Source organism: Rhineura floridana, chromosome 3 (genome assembly GCF_030035675.1).
Source record: "Rhineura floridana isolate rRhiFlo1 chromosome 3, rRhiFlo1.hap2, whole genome shotgun sequence".
NCBI lineage: Eukaryota > Metazoa > Chordata > Lepidosauria > Squamata > Rhineuridae > Rhineura > Rhineura floridana.
The window spans coordinates 204,538,158-204,544,925 of NC_084482.1; the positions used below are offsets into that span (position 1 = coordinate 204,538,158).

Consider the following 6,768-nt stretch of genomic DNA (forward strand, 5'->3'; position numbering starts at 1 on the left):
TTTAAGATGGGGGTGGGGAACATCTAGCCCACAAGTCAAATGTGGCCCACAGGATTTTCTCCAGGTCCTACCCCTTACTAGAGCCATGTTCACATCATAGATTTATTCCACTATTACCCCACTTTAAACAGAAATGGTTTCCCCCAAAGAATCCTGGAAAGGGTAGTTTGTGAAGGGTACTGAGGGTTGTGAGGAGACCCCTCTTCCCCTCATAAGAACTACGGTTCCCAAGGTTCTCTGGGAAGAAGGACTGACTGTGAAACCACTCTGACAAGTTGTAGCTCTGTGAGGAGAATAGGAGTCTCAACAGCTCTCAGCACTCTTCACAAACTACACTTCCTAGGATTCTCTGGGGGAAGCCAGGACTGATGAAAGTGCAGTAATAATGGAGTAAATCTATATGGTGTGAATGTGTTCCACACTCTCAAGTGCTTTTGCCTAGTTGGAATGCTTCCCTGAACTATGTTAATGCTTGTTGTTTAACTGGACAGAGAGATGGGGTGGGACAGAAACAAAGATCTGTACAAATATCAGAGTCACATTAGTCGCTCCCCTTCTTTTTGTCTCTAGCTGGCTCTGCCCACCACTGACATGTGGTCAGTGGAAGGTTTCCCACAAGGGAATGTAGCCATTTTAGCTGAATAATGGCCCTCACACCAGTTTTGTAAAATGCATAGGATTGCACTATAAATATCTTTACAGGCTGTATCAATAATAAACATCTTGATTTCTTCATATCATGTCTCGATATGTATCTGATGTCACATTATGGTTGTAAATTACTATTTTCCTCTACATTTTAAGTGTGCACTTCTTGCTTGGGGTGGTCATGGTTCCCCTCTGTTGTGTTCACCCTGAGGGGCAGATTAGGCTGAGAGACAGTGAGTAGCCCATGGTCATCAAATAAACGTTGTGGTTGATTTCCATTTTTTAAAATTAATTAAATCAATTTATATGCAGGCAAAGCCTATGAAGTAATGCAGATCCACACAATACATTTAAAGCGCATAGCTTCTCCAAAGAATTCTGGGAAATGTAGTTTCTCCCTCACAGTTATAGGGCCCACCACCCGTAATGAACGACAGTTCCCATGATTCTGTAGTGGGATTTATGTGCTTCAAATGTGTGTTGAACATGCTTTAAATGAATGGTGTGGTATGCTGTGCATTCATTAGTTAATTAAAAAGAATAATTTAAAAGGATAATTTTTAAATGGGAAGGGCTGTACCTCAGTGGTGGGGCACATGCTTTGCATGCAAAGGTCCAAAATTCAATCTCTGAAAAAGACTATTGCCTAGAATCCTGGAGAGCTAATGCTAGTCTGTGTCATCAATACTGATCTAGATGGTACCAAATGGCCTGTGTCAGAATAAGGCAGATTATTTTGTTCCTAAAACAGGAAAGAGACCCAAGGGCCACAGTGACTCCAAAATTTATTTACATATTTTATTTGTAACATTTATATACCACTTTATTGTAAAAAAAAACTCAAAGCAGTTTACAGAAGGAATTAAATCAATAAAATTATTGGCAAAACAGTTAAAGACCGGTATTTAAAAACATTCAAAATAATAAAAACAACAATGGGTTAAAAACAGATAAAAAAAGTAAGAGCTTCTACATGCCTGGCTAGGTTTGCCTAAAGAAAATGCTTTTAGCAGGTGCTGAAAAGAGTACAATGAGTGCACCTATCTAATGTCAATAGGCAGGGAGTTCCAAAGCACTGGTGCGGCCACACTAAACGATCGATTTCTTACAAGAGCAGAACAAGTACTGTGTGGCACCCATAACATGGAAAGCACACCTTGAACGTGGCCTGATAGCAAATGGGCAACTAGTGCAGATTTCAGAGCATAGGTATTATGTGCTGACTGGGTCTCAACTCATGTCAGCAATCATGCCATAGCATTCTGCACTAACTGCAGCCTCCAGGTCAGGTTGTTCTGCATGGGGATTTCTGTGACCTTGGCTGACTGGCTGCCAGGATTCTTTTAGTTTTGGTTTCTGGTTAGGAACCTTGTCTGGTTGTGGGATGCTGGTTTTTTTGCCTCACTCATAGGAATCTTGTTGTGGTTGGTATGGTATTGCATTTAGGGAATCATAATGGTTTTTGGTTTTTCTATTTGCATTTTATTTACCTCTGACCTCACTCCCTACCTCCATAGAAGCAGCAACAGTGGTTCCATGTGCTCAGCTCAACCCCCTTAACCCCACTGATGATGCACCTTGTTGGTTGCATGACGGTTTGTTTCTTCTACACAGTGGTAAAAGAAAATTCACATACGGGGAAGTATCACTCCAACGGCTGTTGTTCCCAATCTACTGCCTGTGAAGGTAAACCAAACCATGTGTGTTTTCGCTCTATCAATTGCTCATTGGAATTGGGTTAGCTATCAAAGCCCACAGGGCAAGGCAGGAAAGGGGAGAGAATCTTCTGTTACTCATTTCCCAAACCTCTCTCTGCAGTGAAGGGTCAAGTCTGTAAAGACATTTGGAGCAGGCACATTAAAAGGCAGGCGCAGGACATTCAAGGCAGTGGGTTGCCAACCCTGCTTTGATATGGATATCTTTGCAAAGAATCGCTAGACAAGCGTTACCAACAAACAGCACAATCCTAACCATATCTACTCAGCAAAAAGTTCTATGGGGCTTACTAAAAGTGTGTTTAGAATTGCAACCTTCAAGGTCATCCATCTTTACTCTTGAGTGCTTTCATTTAACATCTCCACAACACAAGGCTCCTTTCTTCCTACAATGGCCTTCTGGTGACTGGCTTCGCCTGTGGGCACTTAAACCCTTCTTGCCAGAAGCAGGTAGGCTAGGTTAAATGATCCCTATCCAGGCTCTCTAAGAAGGTGAGAAGGTATTCCCCCATCACTTTGTCTGGACATGAGAATACCCTGTTTTAGCTAAGATTTCTATCAATTTCCAATTGGACAATTTTTTTTATTTGAATTGTATGCTCCAAGCAACTGTGGTTGATGCTTAATGTACCATGGTTAATGACATCACTAGGGCCCACCCCCCCACAACATCACTGGGACCCAGGGTTTGGGATGCTCTGACCTCAGTGGCAGACTGGCCAGGCTGTCAGCTTGCCCGATGGCAAGTGGACCCTGTGGGCCCCTGATGAAGTGGGCCCCCTTAAACATTAGACAATATGTTAAAAATGTTAATGACCTTTTAGTAGCTTGAAAATATAATAGAAGTTCCAATATTATTACTGTATGCAACTAAAATTTACGTTGCATTACTATTTTAATAATTTTTTTTAATAAAATCATTTTTCGAGGATACTTTATATTTAAGAATATAATAAAAACTCTGAAAAAATAATTCTGATTCGGGTTATGTGAGGCCGACGCATACGTTATATAGGCTCGGATCTTTACTATTGCGACTGCGCAATGAAGCTTAGCTGGGAATCCCAGCCTGGGGTCGTGACGTGCAGCCGGAATCAACTTTGTATCGAGCTATTGCATACATTGCAAAGACAGCAAATATTTTTCATTGCGTCTGCCTCAGTTTGAGTGTGCTTTGTCAGCTCTTCACCTCGTGCTTGCTGTGTTTTATGTGTTTTATAAAAGGTATGTATTTAATTAATATTTTTTATAAACTGTGGCCCTATGCCCTTTAATTTAAATATAATGTATTTTCTTTCATTCATTTCTTTTATTTTTATCAATAAATTACGAGAAAACCAAGATAATGATTTTTTCTAACAAAAGGGTTAGACATGTGTGGAGAATCAACGGTCACACCACTGATCAGGTTAAAGCATTTAAATATTTAGGGCTGACTTTTCAAACTAGCGGTTCATGGTCGTTACATATGAAGTAAGCCATCCTAAACGCAAAAAGAACCACTAAAGCGTTACTATCTTTTTATTATAACAAAGGGGGTCAACTTCCTACTCCAGCCATTACTATTTTTAGAGTTAAAATCATCCCTCAACTACTCTATGGCTCTCAAGTTACAACCTGTACGAATTTTGAACGACTGGAAGCTGTTCAAAATGCTTTTCTCAGAGCAATCTTTGCAGTTCCTACCTGTGTGCCTAGTTTTATTTTGCATATGGAAGCGGGTTTATCCTCCCTGGAGGCGCAAATCTGGTGCCTTAGAATTAGTACTTGGCTTAAGTTGATATTCAGTACTATAGGCCTTGCACCTTATATCTTGCAGGATCGATTCCACCCATCATGGGAATTGATGATTAATAACAAAATAACATCTTTAGGATTTTCAATCCCGGCTATACTAGTTATGGGCTTCTCAAAAGCCAAAGAACTAATTCTCCAGAGAATCAAAGATGTGGATCTTCAACAGCACTTTGCTTTGATTAGGAAACATATTTTTAACATCAACCCCCAGTTTCCAATGCCGTACCTTTCTAACCTAAACATACCTAAATACAGGAAGGCATTTGGGTGGGCAAGGTTAAACTGCCTACCAAACGCTTTTTTGATGGGCAGATTCAATAGAATACCTTATAGTGATCGAATATGCCCTTGTAATGCTGGGAAACCTGAAACGTTAATCCATGTCTTTCTGCACTGTCCCTTTTATCATAAGTCCAGAAATAGTTTGATTAAGTCTTTAATTACCTCTCTACCAGGAAGAAGTGAGAATTTTTATGTTAAATACCTCCTTGCTGACAAATCTGCAAACATCACTCAATCTGTAGCAAAATTTTGTGCTACATTGATTTCTATTAGGAAAAATTTAACCATGTCCTCCTAAAAGGGATGAAATCTGAATAGTTGTTCTTTAACAGTAATGGAGTATAATATACTAAATATCAGATATTTTGTTCCATATTCATATGGCCTTTGTATATGGTAATTACAGTTTGCGATTTTATTATATTATATAAATTTTAACCCTTTATTTTAATAATGTTTTAATTGTCTTTTATGTATGTATGTTTCGTAATTGTATTATTGGTCTAAGACTGTAATAAATTACTACTACTACTACTACTTTCATTGTATAAAATTAGTATAAAAATACTAGGTAGTAAATATATTTAAGCTGCAGTCTCAAATAATATATATGCATAATGCAAGTTCAATAAATAATGATACCTTTTATTTACTCTACAGTTAAAATTTCTGTGATTGTTAAAATTGTTGTTAATAATAGATGCATCTATAACATATTTCCATTGATGTGTTCTTGCGGCGAGTTCCATTACGTATTTCTAGTTGAAATACATAATGGACCTCGCTACCGTACTGTAGAAATTTTCTACAATACGCTACAACAGTTTACAAACAAAATGCAGAATACAGCAACACAATAATAATAACAACTTATTATTATTGGAAGAGGTGACACTGTCGGATCCAAGATGGCCGTGAGAAAGTGAGTACAGTGAAAACCGCTGTTCCGTAGCTCAAAGTAAATTTACAAAGGAAAGGATAACAGGATAAGAGTTACTATATCTGTCACCGGTATCATTTTTATATCTTTTTATTTTACTACTCTGTTATCACCCTCAAAATTACCCGATACATGAAAGCCGAGAGATACTTGGCAGAAGTAGAATGCTCTGACCGTAAAATAAACAAGATAAGGAGACCTTGTACTTTGAAAGCTACGACAAATAGATAATAGTAACCGAAAACAAGTAGAATTATTAAAGTTTTTAACATTTTAAATGCACCAGAGTCGGACTAATTAAAAGACGACAATCCTTGCACCTGACTGGGTTAAATCATATACCCAACAATATGGTCCTCACCAGACAGAAATGCAAAGACTTAGGCATTATACCGGGTAATGAGGATGTGCAAATGATTCCTGGAGGAAAGCAAGCTAAAATCACTTACTACTACCAGCCGAATGAGAATGTAACCAAGACAAAAGATAAGGCAGAGTCGCAAGAAAATTTGATTCATGAAAATTTAGCCACTGATTGGGATGTAAATAACTTACCAATATGGCTTCCAAGCAATGAAGAGAACAACAGCTTTTTGAATTTAGCACAAGAAATCGAGGTAGCAGAGGGACAGGGAGCTTCCCAGGAATTGTCGTGGTATATGAATGACACTACGTCAGTAGTAGACGAAGAGGGCTCAATGCCACCATTAGAATCCTCAGGCTGCTATGAGGAGTCTAAAATCAGCCCGCAACTTATTGCAACGTATACAGAGAAGACAAAAGAATCTGAACTATTCAACTTACAAGCAGCAACAATAAAGGATGATTGGTGTCAGATGGTGTCTCAATCACTCACACAAATCGCCAAATTTGTGGCTGAAGCAAATTCGTTGCTAACAACGCTAACAGAATTCATTGTAAAAAGGGAGCTCCATACTGATACAGAGACAAAGACTGTAAACACAGGCACGCAGGCCTCTCAGACAACCCAAAGGATAGACCTCCATCTAGTGGCTAGAAAACAGAAGAGCTCCAAGCTTAGACACCTCACGACGCTGAAGTTGGTTCCTAGTTCCTGGTTCCCAGTTCCTTATTTGTGTGAAATTTCAGTCACTAACAAAGAAGAAAAGTTGACAGCTACAGCAACGTCAAGCCAAATTTAAAATGCCCCTGAACCCCAAAATAAATAATGGGGAACCCTGTATGATATATCGCTGTAATCAAGAGACTCTCCCCGTCAAGCCCGACAATAAATTTATACAATCAAAATCATCAGGATTCCGATATTATCATAAATACATAATGATGTCATAAAATCATAAATCATAAGTAACTGGGGGTACACACCCCAAAATCTGCTCTGGGCCAGGACAAATCATATACTCC

The 6,768-nt window shown here is 38.8% G+C and overlaps 1 protein-coding gene across 5 annotated transcripts in view; it reads right to left on the reverse strand.

Moving 5' to 3' along the window:
- The window catches only part of LOC133381234 (zinc finger protein 91-like), a 29,585-nt gene extending 23,251 nt beyond the window's left edge, over positions 1-6,334 (reverse strand). For 3 of the 5 annotated variants that reach the window (XM_061620049.1, XM_061620044.1, XM_061620045.1), the window contains exon 1: positions 6,187-6,334. The gene's annotated coding sequence lies outside the window, so the exon portion shown is untranslated. The other 2 variants (XM_061620047.1, XM_061620046.1) reach the window with 1 other exon arrangement.
- Between the last annotated feature and the right edge of the window lie 434 nt (positions 6,335-6,768).